Genomic DNA, 18,997 nt, shown 5'->3' on the forward strand with positions numbered 1-18,997 from the left:
TGAATATGACTGTCACTAAGGAGAGGTCTATGTTGACATTCTTAATGCATGACAATGGCACTCTTAGTTAACTCTAAGTAACATTCAGTTGGAAAAATTCCACTTTTCTCCCTAGAAATTTCCTTTATTAAGGTATTTGATTTCTACTGACAAATTTTAAATTTTATTGAAATCAAGCCTTAATGAAAACACAATATTTCCCAATTTTGTATTGTTCCAGGACTGGATGATCATCCTGCTGTTTTTTCACAGTGTGACAATGTAATGGTGGTAAACACAGTCTGGGAATGAGGTGACGGTATATTTTTAATAAATCATAGGTCAGTGCTCACTGATTGGGGCCATGTGATCATTTCTTGTCAGATCCTCTTTGTATCATAGGTCATTATATTACTACCATCTCCTGGACTAAACCCAGTCACTTGGGTGTTCCTGAAAAGTATCCAACTTGATTTTAGGACATTAATAAGCATTTGGCTTCAGTTTCTCATATTTCATGGTGTCTGAATTGAGCTGGACACAAAATTGTCATGTCTAAATAACATGATGCTGGGCCTTGTCAGAGATGCCTGGGATAGTTTTGAGCAAGCTGGCCTGTGCTCACTATGTAGGGCAGCCTTATGCAGAGGTATGAGCCTGTTCTGGAAGTAATCGAGGAAGAGATGACACATGGAGCAAGTAGCTCTTTCAGCTGGTCCTGTTTTCACTGTGCTGCTGCAGTTGTATGACTTCCCTCCACTAGCTTGACAGAAAAACACTGGCTAATGCCGTGGCCAGGGCTTCAGCATGGCCACAGTTTTCTGTTTGAGTATTTTCTCCAATCATGAATAATTTCTTTCACTCTTGTCTGCATTGGAAATAAGCATGCAATGCATATAAGCATGCACCTGAACTTTGTTAGCCATATTCTAACACCGGGTTTATAGCTGCTGGACCCTCTAGCCTGTATTCTTTCCCCAAAAATCTCGATGAATTTCTGAATCTAGTATTACTCAAAGATATTTTTCAGATTCACTACTTTTCTGATTTTTTTTTTTGGCTGAATAGGTTGTATTCATTTTTTTCTAGATGTAAAAATCTACATTTCGCAAAGTTGAACCGTGATTTTGAGGTTTGGCTTCCACATAAACCCCCTCATCCCCCTTGCCCATTTGTTATCCCCTTCTTGATCTTTTTAGTGTGCACCTTATTGATGATGTGTAGTACTGCTATTTAGTCATATTTTGTCATGTTGCAGTATATCAAATACCTTATAGAGCTGTGTGGATTACATCTGCTTAGTTATTTTAAATCATCAAAGCCTATGCTCTTAAGAAATGCAATTAGATTTGTTTGACAAAGATGATGTATTTCCCATATACCATGTTGACTGACTGACTGATTCCCACAACTCTTAATCAATTAAATCGTGTACCATTTCCTCCTTGAATTTATCTAGGAGCGAGGTCATGCAAAATTATGCTCTTTTGAGTCCTTTTCTGTTCCTGTTTTGCAAACACTTCTTACCAAGAAACCCATAATAGACAGTACATTTGTATACAGCAGCTGGGCAGTTGAAAATGCATTAATTAGTATATTTTAGCAGTGACACTTATTATTTATTATGCCATCATCAGAGAACACAATTAAGTTATTGTAGAGTTGCTATGGTTTCCAAAGGAGATACAGTGCAGACTAATTACCTCAAGATGCCAGATGGTGCTGAATAATTCCTGAGCAAATGCCTCATCACCTCTGCCTCTCCGTGTTTGTATAGTAAACAAAACATGAATAAAATGGAGGCTGAGAATGTAGTGATTTCCCTTTATAGGTCTCCACAGGTTTGTGTTTGCCCTGAGCATATTTACATTCTTTAGACTATATTGTTTAAATTTCTCCCATCTGTGCAAATATCCTAATGAATGAACTACAAAAAAGCATGGAAGAAAACTCTGCTGCTGGACATTTTGACTCAAAATGTTTCACCTGCACTATACATGCAGTTTCTGTATTGTCTGTCATGTCTATCCCAAGAATATGTCAGATAGAAAGATACTTTATCCTGTTCACAGGGCAAGTAAGCTCTAAGAGACACTTTAAGAATAGTCTACACCCAGGATTTCCCTTTAGCCTAAAAACTTTGCAGACCATGCGACATCCTGGGCTGCAGCAATGCAGATGAACATCATTTGGACTGTAAGCCTGTAGGGTGCTCCACATAGCAATGTACACGCAATCACTGGGAATCAGAAACATTACAAAGCTTAAAGACATTGACGTTTGAGGCCACTCAGTCTTACAGACAATATTGTTTGTAGATCTGTGCCTGATCTCATGACTGCTTTCTTGTATCTTTCAGTGATCACAGTTTAATTGGGTATCTCCAAAACCTTCAATTTTACAACCTGAGGGGCAGATAACTAGTTGAGCTCCAGGTCTGCATGTGTAGAAAGTACCAAACTACAACTTTGCCATCAAGGGATGCAACAAAATATAAGGCCACAAAGAAAAGTCTTTGGGATAGTGTGTCAGAAAGACACATGCCATAGTGCAAAATTTCTGACTGACTGTAGTGTCAGTGGGTATAACCTGAAGCATCAGGTCAGTACAATAAATAGGTCAGTCTTTGAGCAAGGGCTTTTGTGCCCTACTTCTGCCACCTCTGTCATAGGATTGCCAACACATGACCATAAGAAACAGCTTTTTAATTTAGTATATTTAGTATATACTCAGAGTTTAAATTCAGATTTGCTCTGTGGTTGGTCTAGGAAATCAGCCATGGAAAACCATAACAGCAAATGTTTCCCCTCCAGATTCAGAGCTTACCTATACAGAGATTGCTTAGGCTTTTCCAGATATGTGCAGTTATCTAACTGATATTTTACTTCTACAAAGCTTCATGGGGCTTGCTTTTCTCTGAGCTGGTCCATGCTGTTGGGATTCTGTGTTCTTTTAGCTTCTCTGCAAGGTTTCAGTGGTTCGTGCTATGGGGACTCTCATGAGCACAGCTAACAGAGGCAGCCACAGGTGTGACAGCTTGTGTGGGCTCTTCTTAGGGAGCTTCTGGGCCTTCTGGGGACAAGATCCAGGATTGGTGAGGAATGGCCGTGAAACCTCTGAGAAACTTAAGGGTGCCTGCTGCTGTCAGATAAGGATGAGGTAAGAGGAGATAAAAGGGTGCACAGTGTCCATACCTAGTCCTAAGGTAAGTGCTGCCTCTGGAGAAGTGAAAGTATGGAAGCTGGTGACTTCTAGCACCAAGAGGAAGGATCCTGCACTATCTAAGGGCTTACAAGTACAAGATAGGTCCACTACACTCAAAAGTGAAGAGGAGCCAGATATGCCTTCAAGAAAAAGGTCTGGTCCACCTTTGATTCGTAAAGAAGAGTTTGGTCAAAGGAAAGGAGATGCAAGAGTGGCAAAAAGGTGGTTCTGGAAATAGAATAAATTAGAATAAGGAGTGATATCAGGTAAGGAACACAGGAGGGGGTGAAACTTCTGATGCCAGGAGCACAGATATCTACAAACAGTGAAGCTGACTTGTAAACTGAGATATTGGCCCATCTTCTGGGATGCTGGAGGGAGCTCTCCTAGACAACCACGGAGCTTTCCATCAGGTCTATGTCTGAAAGACTTGGTGTGGGGTATGGTAAAGATGGGTGGACTTGCAGCCATGTGCTGAGTGGTGGTGGGAGGAAAGGGGGTGATAGAGCTCTAATTCAGTAGTAGTTTTGTGTGTTTCATAATACTTGAGTGATAATAGCTTTGTAATTGTATGCAATAATTATCCAAAATTATGCAGCTAAATCAGAAGTAGTGAGATGCCTATTATTTAATTATATTATTAGGTAATTACTTTCTTAGTAGTGTATTACTAAATCAGTAAATGCTTAATCATTATTTCAATATTATATATTTTAAGCCTGCAATTTAGGGAGTGTGAGTTAGGCCCATGAAACAACAGTGTCCAGAGGAAAATATACATAAACCAACAAAGATGTAAATATCAACTCTTACTTTGCAGTGTTGGACTTTAAGTACGAAATGAGTCTCTGCCTTGTCAGATTGTTTGAATATTTAAACATGAAATTAGTTTAATAAATGGGCATTGGAATCATTGCCTCAGTTCAAGCTACATTTGTAAATGTAATTTAATTTCTTATTCCTGCATAAATTTTGTTTTGTTCTTGATTTCAGAAAAGGAAACAATAATTGAAATGCTCAGATCAAATGAAATATTACAAATTTTCCCTTAAAATAATAGGTTCCTAGGAGCACTGAAGATAGATAACTTTCTCAGGCCAAACTGTAAAAAAAACACTGTTAAAGTATCAGCCAATTTACTAGGAATATGTATGTTTCCCAAGATAACACATGAAGCTCTAGTTAGTTTGAGGATAATACATATAATTCTGGTGTAATAAAATTATTTTATTACAGGAGCCAGAGAGGTAGGAAATCACTTCTTGAATTACACCATCTATTGATCATGAAACAGCAAATTGCATAGTTTGATAATTTGGTGGGAAATGACTTGGCTGTAATCTATCTTTTTCCAGTCAGAGGAATTATGCATTTCTTGTGTATAGCTAATAAACCATGACTAACTGAAAATAAATTCTTATACTGCTGAAAGCTTACAATCTAGACATTCTAAATAATAATTTTGTTTTACTGTAAAAAGTAGTGTAGAGATTCGCTCCTCCAAGGAAGGATCAACAAAAGAGATCAGAAAGAAGCAGGTAAAGCAGCAAGGCTTGAGTGGAGGAGGAGAAGGTGAGCAAGTGGTTCAGAGCAGTAGAGAAAAAAAAAGGACTGTGAAAACTTTGTTCAATGTTTCTGCTCTGAATACTCTATTTGCCAGGAATTTTGAATCTGATTAAAAGGCTTTCAGACAATTTGCCATAGTAAAATATTTGCTCCTAATTAAATCATTGCATATGAGAATAATGGAAATTTTTATACCAATTAATGTCTTTCCCACTCTGCTTTGTTTTCTTGTTAATAGTGCCTGAAAGTTAGAGAAAAATGTTTTAAGCTGAGAGAAGTTCGGACAGAGAAAGGGAGGTGCAAGGACTTCAAATGTGACACTGAAACACACATGCGAATAGTTTGTCGTGTTGAACAACATATGGCAAAGAAATTGTGATATACACATGAAATACATCAATATGTGTTTGCTAAAAATGAAAGATCATAAGCATTATTAATTTTCTGTAAGGTAAAGTGAGACTCTTGACTCCAGCTGATGGCACCAAATTCAATTACTGTGCACCAAGAAACCTACTAGCTCTTGAAATCTGTCATCTCATATGCTGGCTAGTGTAGTCTTATGAAGTAAGGGGTACAACTATGCACCAACAGAGAGGAAACAATCCTAATTTTCTTCCAAAAAGAAAAATAAGACACATTCATGCATTTCATTCCAGTGAGTGTGCATCTGTGTAGTTCTACTCCAGGTGTAGTCACAGAAAACCAAAAATGGGATTTAAACTTCAAGTTTATTCAAATCAATTATTTATCAGCATAAAACAGCATTTTACAGCACATATGTATTTTCAGTAATACAATCATGGTATTCTTGTAAGTGATATCATCACACTATATGCCAGCTTTTGTCCCAGAATGCACATTTGTTCAGGTCTATGAACGATATAAAATGATAAGTAATAAGTCCTAAGAAGCAGAAATATATGTAGCCACAAGTGTAGAAATTTCTAATGTGTTCAGATACAGTGTTTACTTTAAGTATTCCTTGTATAATTGTGGACATAATATGTATAAAAATTGACATTCTTGTCTATAAGGAAAGAAATCAATCTGTATTACGTGAACAGATAATGGTAATACAGAGCTCATAAAAGCATGGAAAGGCATTCTGTGAGAATTTCTTTATTTCTGCTCCCTATTTGACAAATAGTATTTTTTAAAAAGCAGTATTTTAACAAAGTCTTTAGGCAAATACATTGTTAAAGCTGTAGCTGAGATTCCAAAACCAAAGAACCCTGCCTGTCAGTAACTGAATCACGAACTCAGACCATCAGGGAGCGTGAATCGTTTATTCAAAGGAGTGAGTTGGTTTTATACACTTTTCCAAGGCACAGTATTTCCTTATGTGGCGTGACCTATCCCGTGTTGCCACATCAGCAGCACACTTTGTAGGGGTCTGCTGAGTGACACCTCCTCCCCCCAGGGCCCAGTGGACACAAGGCTCTCTGTGCTGCCATGTGCTCCCTTGTTCTGCCATGTGCCTCTGCAGGCAGGTTTTACAGCTCACAACCTAATTCTCTCTTATAATTCCCATACCTGCCCTTAGTGTTTCTGACAGGAACTTTATCCCATTTGCTCATGCAAATTATAACTTGATTCCCTGCAATACTCTGTGTTGCCCTCCACTGTCAAGCTGCTGAAGGGAGACATCAGAAAAAGCCCCCACTTCACCACTTGACCCTGTCTTGACTCAGTGAGGCTTTAACCTTGTGCCTTACTGTGTGCTTGTGATATTTTTAAAGGAAAGAGGGACTGAAACAACAAAAATAAAATTTGACAGGTGGTCTAGGGTTCAACTTTTTCATCAAGAAAGACTGGTCCAGCCATCTAAATGCTAATGGTGGGGCAGCTCAGGTAAATGCTGTACAGTACCACAGTTGCTGTGTAGTCTTTGAGCCGCTCAAAAATTCTGTCTCCTATCATAAGACTTAGGTCTGTCCAGGAGGGCTGAAGTGCCTGAGTATCACTGGGGACCTGGGAAATGCCATAGCATCTATGATTACTTCGAAGGTCAGAGTGCTTCTTCCACCAGCTGCTGGCATCCATACTGTGTTCACATAACCTTCACACGTCACCCCTGTAGCAGGCAATGTGAGTGTCCCTCTGAGGAAGGTCTGTGTTGACCCGGGCTGTAATTAAACATCAAAATGCTATCACTAAAATATCAGGTAGGACAATAAAGGTCATGTGAAATATAGATGGGTCTGTATCCAGCATCTATAAATTCACCCTGAGGTCTCTTCACATCTGGAGTCCTCCCACAGCAAGTGGTGGCAATTTGCTACCCAGCTGTTCCCTGATTAAGCAATGTGGATTGCTGATGAGTGGTTTTGCATCACATTGTGAAGATATTCTAAAATAAGGTTAGGTGCTTATCCACTGTGGTAATATGGACCTGGCAAACTTGACAGTAGAAATACAAGTAAATGGTGGCTGATGGATTATCAGATGCCAGGTGTTGAGATCTCACTGAATAACTTTTGCTGTGTGAGTTAATGGCTATATCTTTTGCTAGCCTATCCTGATACAACAGACTATACGGAAGAGGTTCAGGAGAGGTGCAAGGTGCTGTATGCACCCTGCTGCAACTCACCCTAAGAGACTAGTTTTGGCAATCCTGCAATTTTGTTGTATCACAGTGACCAGCGAGCTTCAGCACAAGGTTGGAAAATGTCATTGCTCAAAACCTGACTGGACGTGGTCGTGGGTGATTGTATAACTGCTGAAGTGAAAGGATTGCATGGAGATCTTAGCTTCTCTGCAAAAATGTGATTGTTCTCTGTGTTGTTGCAAGGAAAGGTTTGAAATTAACAAATGAGTTCAAGATCAAAGAGAAAAGAAATATGCACATTTTAAAATTGTACTATATATACCCAGTCTTAAGATTTTAGGGGACCTGGCTCAGTACTTCCGAACATTTAGGAAATGCCATTGATAACTAAGATTCATTTGTGTCACTGACTGGGTCATCCTTAAAAAATCTGATCTCTGTGCTAGAGATACACCATCAAAATGCTTCACTTTTTAAAAGGAGTCTTTGCCTGACCAGCTGATTTAGCTTTCATCTGGGTTATTTTTGCTGAAAATAAACAAAGCCTGCTGTAGAAAAATGAGAAACTCTCCCTCAAAATGTAAGATACAGAAAGATTTGTGAGGATAGACCTCACAAATTACTTGGCCTGGAACTGAAGTCCCAGCAAAAGGAGATTTTTGATCCAATAAATACATGCCTTTGGAGACCACAATAAAAGGAATTCTAGTGACAGAGCATGTCTATGAAAATTCACTGCAGTATCAGACATCCCAGGTGCCTAATTTATCAGGAATCATTATGCTGCTCAGTGTTCCAGGGACAGGTCTGGACAATGAAATAGCTTTTGCATTCAAAGAGGTGACATTTAGTCACCAGGCATTTAACTGCCAGGCATAAAGGCCACTGCTTGTGAATGGGGTTTGTTTGAGACCTCTGTGGTTAACTGGAGACTAAGGGTAAACTTTAGAATTAAGTATGCTGCAGCTCAGTCAATATCTTGAGCTCAACATCATTGATGGGGGGTGATGAGGCAGTTTGAGTTCCTGCTGAGCTTATTTAGAATTGGGACTGCCACAGAACCTCACCAAAGATTTGGTTTGAAATTGTGCCTTTGAGAATACTTACTTCAAATGTAAAAACCCAATAAAATTAGAGTGTATGTTTCTGATGAATACATATCACAAAAGAAATAGTCATGTTTATATATGTGTTCAGCTGAAGGCTGAATCCTTTGGGAACTGATATAATTCAGCTCCATGGAGCAAACAAATAAGAAATAACAAGTTAACAGTTACAGTAAAACCAATGAAACCAAAACAATTCAATGCAAAACAAAAAGCCCCTCCAAAAGGTATTCTAACCAGAAAGTCATTTATAAATTAAGGAATCTCACACTCACGGAAGGAATCTCATAACTAAAAGGTGGAATAGCACTGTGATCAGTAATAATGCTGTGGGGCTGGCTACATTGAAAAAGCTTGTACAGGCAGGCTCAGGATACAGCCCTCAGACATGCCTTCTGGAAACAGCGCTGAATGCTGTCACTGTCTCTCAGCAGTGACAAATCAGGGTAGAGCTAGAAAGACAAAGATTTGGAGAGAGAAAAATTATTTCTTTTGTTTTGAAACAGCTTTAAGGTAAATCAGAAAAAAAAAAGAAAAGATTTAGCATACAAGCCTTTTGTCAAGTCAGTCGTTATTTGTAAAGATTTTACCAGGAAGCCTATAGAGAAATTCACATGCAACTTAGTATATAGTGGAGAAAAAAGAGTTACAATTTTCCTTTCAGTTTCTTTTGCCACTATTGGATCCTATTTTGGATTGCAGGTATAAGAAATCAGACTGATGCTGCATCAGAAGCTCCTGAGATTTTAAGACCCAGAGACCATTCTGACATTGAGAATTCCTGTGGAGATACACTGTCTTCCACTTTCATTTGCAGTCTGGTTAATGAGCCTGTAAATTGAATTAACTCAGCTGAAGTCCTCAAAACCCAAGCTGAAATGAAAACAAGATAAGGGAAGTGTATGGCAGCAATACTTGGTACCTTTGGCTTCCTGAGGAATGTAGTAAGACTGAAATAATAATAATAGTAGTAGCAATGATAACAACAACAATGACAACTCAATATGTGACTGAAGATATATGATTCATTATAATTTACAAAGCAAGCTATTAAACAGTGTTCATATATCAGAGTGCTGGGTACTCAGTGAGTCAGTGTTTCCCAGTTCTAAAGAGCAGTCTCTAAAGAGATTAAGAGTAGCTAAAGAGGAAGGCTTCATATTTTAATTTTTTCCCTGGTACTATGGTATGTGCATATCCTTTTGGATGATGTTTGGCATCTCTTTTTTAAATAGAAAATGAGTGGCCCAGGGAAGTGACTGCCAATTGGAATAGTAAATAACTATTTATGATAGCAACAGTGCACTGAAGTGCAGGGAAAAAGCTGGATATCACTGCATCATTTTTTCCCAATGGTTTTGAAACAATCAGTGACAGAAGAAAAAAACCATAATCTGTCCTTCCTCTATAGATGAAAAAGTACCTGTTTCTTTGTTGGCAAACAGAAAAGAAAGGCCTCCCTCCTCTGTTGGTGGTGCCTCTCCAGCCCCCCTGCACCTGCCTGGGGCTGCTGTGTGCCAGCATCACCCAGAGACTGGCTCTGACAGAACCTGACATCCCTGCGCCAGGGCGTGAATCACTGCCCCGGCTGCTCATTTGCACTGACTACACTCTGAATTTCTATTGGTATGAGGCAGTGATTTCATCCAGCTTCAGCGTGGTTTCATCAGTCAGTCCAGACACGCATTTGCTGACATTGTTTCCCTGCTCACAGTAAGGGTTTCTCTGAATCAGACTGAGTGAGGTGATTCCCCATTTGTTTGCTGAGATAACAGAGCCTAAGTGACTTAATGATTCATCCCTCTTGCAATTACCTCAGCCATTAAACAGACTGATGCCCTAATGCCCTGCCCTCTGTCTGTCTTTCTCTGCCTCTAGAGTCAGTTTTGGTTTACTGTCAGGTGGAAAAGTCAAACCTGTCTCACCTCTTCTGTGTCCATGAATGGTTCTTCTGCCTCAGGTGTCATAAACATTTACCTTTGTGAAGTCATGGCTATTAACTCTCCCCAGAGGCTCACAAGAGAAAGCTGATATGTTTCTGATATCCTGAAGGCTGTATGAAATGCCATCTAGGTTTGAATATATTTGTATATAAATAAATATTTCTGTCACAAAAACTGATATCCAACTTAAATTAAAAACAGCACAGCAATCCAGGGATTGGATGGCATTTCTTATCAGCTGATGCATGTATGGGGAATCACCGTGTATGCAAATCATCTTCTTTATACAGGAGTCAATCTGATCTCATGTTCAACAAGAGAATTTGGAAAAAACCCAACTTCACAAAATTTTTTCTTGTCTCAGCTGAGAAAACTGAAGACATGGAGAACAAACATACAGAGATTTATCAAGTTTTGAATGAAAGAAACTTGCAGCAAGAATACTAGAGGTGATATCAGTTAGTGACAATGGAACTAAATGAAAGTCCTTTGTCTTATTTTCATCACTTTTATTCCTGGGTATGAAATGAGACCTAAACTGCATTATTATATATTATAATTACTAGAGTATCTGCTGTGTACTATCACAATAATGACGTGATTTTCTGGGGAGAAAAAAATGATAGGAAGAAAGCCCTGAATATATTTTTTCTCCTGTGAAAGCCATAGATAAGTAGTAGTCATGTTTTGGCTCCAAAATAAATGTGAAAAGTAGTACATAGTGGAGGGAGGCATGCAAGATATGTGCTTCAAGTCAGATCAAGGGTTCTAGTAGACATTTGCATGCTCAGCAGCAGAATTTTCTGTCTTGTTAAGATCTGGTTATTAAAATTACTAGAGAGATGTCTCTGCCCAAATTAAGGTACAAACGAGACCACATACCAAAGTCAATAGTATGGATTTTAATTTAACAGTAAATGTGAGGTAGAGAGGGAGAGGGAGAAAGAAATAGGAAAAGAGAGAATCTGTGGATCCTCCAGCCAAGGTGTGCACGCCCACTGCATCTGAGCTGTTAAGTGGTTGATTGTTTGAGTCATTAAACATTAACAATCCAGTCTCTCACAAGTCTGCAAGCAGTAACTACCACAGAAGAATAAATCTGACCAAAAAAAGGGCTACTTACATGTTGTTAGCATTGATTCCCTCAGAGTGAGAGCCCCAAAATAACTTTTGCCCATCCAAAAAATCTGGTTGGATATAAACCAATCTAAAAAACATTTCTATAACCTAAGAATAAAATTTAAGAAAACATAAGCCTACTCACAGTACTTATAAGTTCTTTTCATTTCTCTATAAGAATCTCTGAGTAATTCCATTAAAACGATATAATTAAACTTTTCTTGCCTCCAAGGAACATTTGGGAGATATGTTTAAATAAGGCTACTCAATAATGAAGTTTAGAGCTCAGCAATAGGACTCAGAAGCTGTTTAACAGAACAGAAGAATGTGTGTGGGGAAGACCACCACCTTCAAAATTTAACAATGCAGCATTTAATGATGTACTTGGTGTTTGTCCAAAATATTGAAAGCAACATGTAGGCCTAATATACCTACCTTAAAAGAGCTATAAGGATTTTGTGTCTGATACATATATATGTACTTATGAGCCAAAAAATGACAGAAGTTTGATAGAATTTGAAATTTTATTTAGATGATATTACCCAGACATGCTATCCGTAAAAATGGTTACCCTGGAAAGCATACTTGTGGTACTTAATAAATGGTTATAAATCACATGAGAAAGAGCAGCACTAAACTGAATTTCACTAGAGTGTTAGTTCTTTCCAATGTAATTGAATGCCAGGTCCTTTTATTCCTTATACTTGTCTTGTTTATATTTTCCAACAGGCCAAACACAGAAAGACGGCCTATACCGCTAGTGGGAGGTAAGAGAAATAGATGTATGAGGAATTTCAGGACAGGATTCAGGTATCTCTGCTGCTGCTGAGACTGTTGTGTGTGGAGCTCTGAGAATGGAAATGACTCTCTGAAGCTTTCATGTTGATTTTTTCATCTTTGTTTGCAATGAAGAGAGACTGTTTGCAATACTTGAAAACGAGCCTTGAAAACTGTCATCAGTCATTTTTCTTTACAAGCAAAGAGTATATCTCTTTTTAAAGTTCCTGGTTGTTCCTTAGTCATTGAAACAATGATAAATGCAGGGGATATTTTTTCTAGTGAATCAGTGCTTCCTGTAGTAGGTTCTTCTTCCAAAGCTCTAGTATTTGGATTGGGACATGCGATAGAGAAGTGGTATCAGATATTAGGTCAGATTTCAAACAAAAGTGTCATAAACTAACCAAAAAATATGGGAAGACATTTTCACATTTAGGAAATTTAAGCAGGACTTACAAGGACTGTGTACAAATATTTTGCTCTGCTATTATCTTCTAATCTCAATTGTTTTCTTTCACAACACAGGCCTACCTATAGTTTCCAGTATAAATGACAGTAAATCCAAGCCCAGAGGAGTTCAGACAGAGCCACTGGAATCATCAGATAGAAAACAACATTTTTGTCTTTTTTTTTTTAATGGTTGCTCCACAGCCTAACAACCCTTTAGTTTAGCCTCAGATGTGTTCTGTGCTAGATTCTGGCACGTAGATCTCCTTCCCTGGGACTTGCCTGTCAATAGGGATGTGGATTGGTGGAGGGGTCCACACTCTGTTCTTAATCTTACCCCCAAGTAGGACATGTCTTGTGGAACCACAAACTGGTGGTGGTACTTGGGTGAGTGGAACTTAATGTCTATTTTAATATCTGGCCAGTACATCACATGAAGAAACAGTCTGGCTGAGCTATTACATCTTACAACATACTTTTTCATTCTCTGCTGAACTGAAGATTTTTTTCTTTGATGCATCATGTCTATAAAACAATTTTTTTCACAACAAATTTGTTCTTTCCTCTACAAGCTGCTGCTCTAATGGAAATATTTTTCTGTCATTTTTTTTTCCTGTTCAACTAGAACACAGGAGAACATTTAACAGAACTCTTAATGGAGCTCAGCATAGGAATTCAGTCCTAATATAGACTGTAAAATTTGTGTCCACCAAAAACTTTGGCATCTAGCTACAGGCTAGAGCTTCTGGAGAGACAGCTAACATTTACACATATCCTATGATGACCACTTACATGACTTGAAGAAAGAAGAGCTACAAACAATGAATTTTGATACCAGCTAGGTAAGAACAGCAATATAAAATAATGCTTGCTATCAGCTATCTGACATGGATCCAAATTTCCAGCCACTATTCTTGTTACTACAGGCAGTAGGCTGTAAGTGTTTTCCAGGACCTCCTGAAGGAAAACTGGTCTTTGCCTTGCATGACTCAGACATGTAACACATATAAGAGCTGATCTTTTACTTTGTCCAGAGTAAATAAACAAATTGAGTCTTGAAGTACCACATAATGACAGATGCTTTTCACATACTGTTGCTTCTGTATTTAGCTCAGCAGCTTGACTCCTATGGAAACCTACAGTGGGAAAAGTATAAATGAATGAAGTGTTGAAATGGCTGTGAATTTCAAGTTCGGAATAGTAATTGTTTGCGTTTCCAAAGGCAATGTAGAGCATTTCTCCCTAAAGATTTTGGAAATGGAGGCTTTCTGCTTACCCTGGCAAAAAGGATAGCAGAAAGAACCCATATATCCCTCTATGTCCTTGTGCACTTGTGTGCATGGCCTAGACACAGGTCTTGATTTCCTAATCCATTTAATTCCTTCATTATATAAATTGAACAAACAATGCACCCAATTTACTAATGTAAACAGAAACGCTGGCATTCTGTCTAACTGTTTAACAGAAATAAAATGAAATCTACTAATGAAATGAAATTACAGTGTAAAGCACTTGTCATATGAATAATTAGGCATTATAACGGCAACAGTATGCTTGCTTTGTTCTTGTCCATATTATTTCCATTTAGCAGCTGCTACACCTGACAAACAACTGCCAGATGCAAGAGTTCCCTGATGGGGACCTGAATGTGCTCTGTGTGTCCTCATGAACTTTAATACAGTTAAAATGTTCTTCAGGACCTGCAGAAAAGTAGACAGATGTTTTGCCAACTTAGCAAATCGGAAAATTCCTTCTCTGAGCAAGTGGGAAATGCACTAAATCTATCTCAGATAGAAACGATTTGGATAGCATTCACGTTCAAATCATCTGCTTTTGTAATCTCTAAAACATGGAGCATGTTGTTCACAAACTTTACTTACTTGTAGCAAAATAAACAAACTCAGCTTACCACACATGCTTTTACAAACCAAAACACCTGCTCTCCAACAGCAGGTGGGAAATCCAGATCTTTTAAATATCTGTGTCCTGATGATTCCTCTGCTAATTTTGCATTAAGAGTTAGAGATTACAGAATATGCTTCTGCTTACTACCAGTGTAATAGAGCTTGGGACAGTTGCAAACAGTCTTTTTTAGAGTGAAAAAAAACACCTAGTATCACAAGACTTGTCACTGTGAATTCATACCATCTGTCTAATGATGAATGACACCAGTGTGGATGGTATCAAGTCAGCCTACAGATTTGCTATATATACTTATTATCCTGCAGATACATCACACAAAATGGCCCTGCACACACTGTGCATCGAAACAGAGCATATAATGCTTTATCACAGGGTAGACTGGTCTATTAAAATGATCATGTGTTCAGAAATGAAGAAGGCAGTTGTTGATTTCAGCCTATAATTTCTTTTTGTGGCATTTTTTCTCCTGAAGTCTCATTTCATGATTCACATTCCATTTTGCTGCTATTTGAATACTACAAATTCTGTTATTTTTTTATACCTTTTATTCTCTGATCCATGGGAATGTCACAAGGTACATTTTTATAGTCATTTCAAACAGCACATTCTACACTTCTCCAGCAAAGTGCAAACAATCTTTGCTGCTTAATACATATCTAGATACTCTTTAAAAAATTTTGCTGCAGTTTAATGTTATTGATTTGTGGTTCTTTCCTGAGGTGAATCTGGTAGTGCTCCAACCTTAGTGAAATGGAACACCTAGGACAGATTGTCTACTTGTGTAAGCTGCAGAAAATTGAAATATGTTTATGTATGATGAACTCTGACAGCAAGATTTACCCATATATTAAAGATATTACATCAGAATTATAAATGAGATTAGAGTTTCCTTCTATTCCCTTCTGCTCCTTTTTCCCCCCTTCCTGATACAGCTCTCACTTGGCATAATGTGATTGCTACTTCAGCTTCGTTTTTTCATTTAAAAAGTATTAAAGGCTTTGGCTCATATGACCTAATATCAGTGATTTAAGAGGTAAATATTGAGACTAAGTTTATTATCTAGATTTCCTCTACTTTGTCATGGATAAAAGATGTGATGAGTTGCCTCTGCAGGTACCTTCTTTCATGGAGTGTGAATTCTCAGGTGTCAGTCTCAGAGTAGATATTTGTCTTTCAGTTTGCCATGTAGTTTTCATCTAGTACTGGTATCTTAGTTCTATGTCAAGCAGACGCATCAGAAGCCAACAGCCAGCAGAAACATCATCTTCTTTGTTCCTTTCAACTTAGTGGTATTTTGAACATGATAAAATCTGCGGATTTTATTTGCAGTCATATTATTTATGACAACATCAGGGTAATGGCTTGGTCCAGTTCCTTGTGAAATGAAACAAAGTCACATAAGAGGCAATTTACAAGTGTTTGCTGTTCTTTTTAACAGAGTGCTTCTCTGTTCAGGGGAGATCTCTATTTCCTGTGTGCTTTGACTTTATGGCTTCTGGACCCCCTGGTCTCAAATTATTCAGTGGCAGAACATTAGAACCAAACTAAGCAGAAACAAAATCTAACAATAGCCAAATGATTCAGAAAGAGTAATAATTATGGACAAGAAATATCTCATTACTGCAAAATCCCACCATGTTAGTTTTTAATAGATACTGCTCACTAAATGAAATAAGCTTTTTAATGAAAAGAAGGGTGTGTAGGAAAAATGTAGGGAAGCTAAAAATGATAAAGAGAAATTTAACAGTTGGCAGGGTGCAGCATCAAACAGCACAAATTGAGTTAGTTTAAGCATTTAATACAGTTTTAGTCTACAGGAGGGACAGACATGCTTAGTCAAGTTTTATCCTTTCTGCTGTTGAGAGCATACACCCAGGCAGATGGTACAAATATGTGCATCTCAGGTTTTTGAACTCTCAAATGTCTTATGTCACAAATACAACCTGCTTAGAGTCTGTAATCTGTTTACTACTGGATATGTGCACTTAGCCCCCAAGTCACATATTTGCTCACAGAAGGTCCACAGCTGGAACATCAGGATGGAATCTTATGCATGTAAATGGTTCTGTCAAGGGGCACGCTCCACTTCACTTAATTTTTTTTTTTGCAGAGAAAATTGTGCATAGAGTCTCTTATTTGTCATAACCAGACATAAAAATATTTCCCAGCGAATAATGGAATTGCCACGAAACTAAACAACAAGCTGATTTCCTACTAACAAAGAACAAGATGCGAACAGTATTTGGAATGTTTTTAAAATGGGGTACTGATTAATTCTGCATTTATTCAACACTACATTAACTTTTTAAGTCACTCAGGTAGCATCAAATTCTTTGCACTCCAGACAATACAAGTTTCCTCATTGCCTGCAACAGCAGTAAAATGATTTCTGTTAAAGGATATATAGTGCAATTGTAGAAGAAAAAAATATTATAAAATTTTTGTGCAAAATATTTTCGTTATAGAAGCTCAGATTTTTTAATGTGTGGCAATTAATAGAAAAACAGTTGGGTTGTATTATTTAGATAAAAATTAATTAACAAATTTAATTACTCCAGGTTTCCAAGCCACTCATATAATCATGGAAATAGTACGATACGGTTAACTTTGGCATAGGTAGCAGACTAAGTAATTTCTCCAGGTATCTTGCAGCCCTGTTTGGATAATTCCGTAAAAGACACTTTGAAATATTCATTCTGCTACAGAATGCTCTTTGTTCTGAGTCACATTTTAGTAATAATGAACTATATTTCTTGTCAAAACTCCTGTGGGCAAGTGGCTATGACACAATCAATGTGATTCAGCATCCTCCTCCTCAAATGAATTTCACAAAAAATCTTATAACTGCATTCAATATTAGTACAGACTTTGATACAAGATGTTTCTTTTCTTTGAAGGATAAGTAACAATGTATTTTAACTCTTGTAACTTATTATTTTTACCTATTTTTTCTGTATTAATTGTAGTAGTTAATAATATGGTGAGTCATCTTATTTAGGAAAGTGTGGCAAACACTCGTGCTATGAAATGCCACTAATAATTGTGTTTCCATTTTGTGGATCGGAAATAAGTAATTTTAGACTTCAGACTTAAAAATCGTGATTTCATTTGGGCTGAAGAGCAATATTTTCGTCACTCTTGTTTGAACTAAAGTCACAGTAACTCCCACATAATTGTTGAAAGATTTGAGCCTGCATTTCTGAAATCTTGACCAGAAAGTCTCTGATGCTTGAAGCTCTGCAGCTGAACGTGACTGCAGGCATTACCATTCTGGGTTGGCTGAGGATCTAGGGACTCATTTCATGCCTACACTATTGAGGGGTCACTGGCTTCAGGAAGCAATTCAATATTCATGAACCTAGAGAAAAAAATGAAGCTGTAGAGAGTGTCTAGGGAATGTTTGTCAGGAAAGTGAGAAGGGGATTGAGTTCTTGATGCTGCATTTTTCTTTAAATGGAGAAAACACAGAAATAGCACTGTAAGTAGGAATCATCATGCAAACTCAGAACCAGCTTGGGGGTTTAAGGTGCTACTACACGATATTGAGTAGACATAGGCAGAAACTTCAAGTGTGGGTTGGTTATTTTTACATCTAGAGCTGAGTGCTAAACACCATGGCAAATGCTACTTGTGATTTGCTAGGATATAGCAATGTGATTCCCCATGGATGAATCCACGCTACCCTACTTCTCACTGTTGATCCTTGACACTTCAATTAATTAGCTTTCTCCTACTCCTTGTTCAGATTGCTTTGCCCAGTCCCTGACAAAACAGAACATACACTGTGATTGCTGTGTGGTACTAGCCTAGCTATGGCTCAGTTTTATTTAATAACATTGTGTTACTCTGTGCAACAAATTCTGACTAATTGCTTCCCACCACTCTGCCAGTCTGTGAAAAGGTCAGCATTGAAAACCATCAAGTCAAAGCACCCTGCCGAATCTCCATAAGGTTGTACAAAAATAGCAGACTTTGGTGAATGAGGTCTGACTGGTAGGGAAGTTAAGTGTTTTGATGAAAGAACTGTGCTCATCATTGATTCAGGTGCTGAAGTTTTGATTTTCCCCCCAGGTGCAATGAACATAAACAGTTTTGACTTTGTAGATCTTGTGAAAAACTCTTCCTTTTTGCCTTTTTTAGCAAATCAAACTACTTTCATATAAACTTGCGTAAGTGCTGTTGATTAGTTTATTGCAGAATCACAGACTCAGAGAATATTATGAGTTAGAAGGGATCTATGAGGATCATCAAAGTCCAAGTCCTGGCCCTGCGCAGGACGCCCCAAGAGGTCCTTGCGCCTGAGAGCATTGTCCAAATGCTTCTTGAACTCTGTTGGGCTTGGTGCTCCTCTCCTCTCCTCTCCTCTCCTCTCCTCTCCTCTC

Source organism: Corvus brachyrhynchos, unplaced genomic scaffold (assembly GCF_000691975.1).
Source record: "Corvus brachyrhynchos isolate BGI_N302 unplaced genomic scaffold, ASM69197v1 scaffold17, whole genome shotgun sequence".
Classification (NCBI taxonomy): Eukaryota; Metazoa; Chordata; class Aves; order Passeriformes; family Corvidae; genus Corvus; species Corvus brachyrhynchos.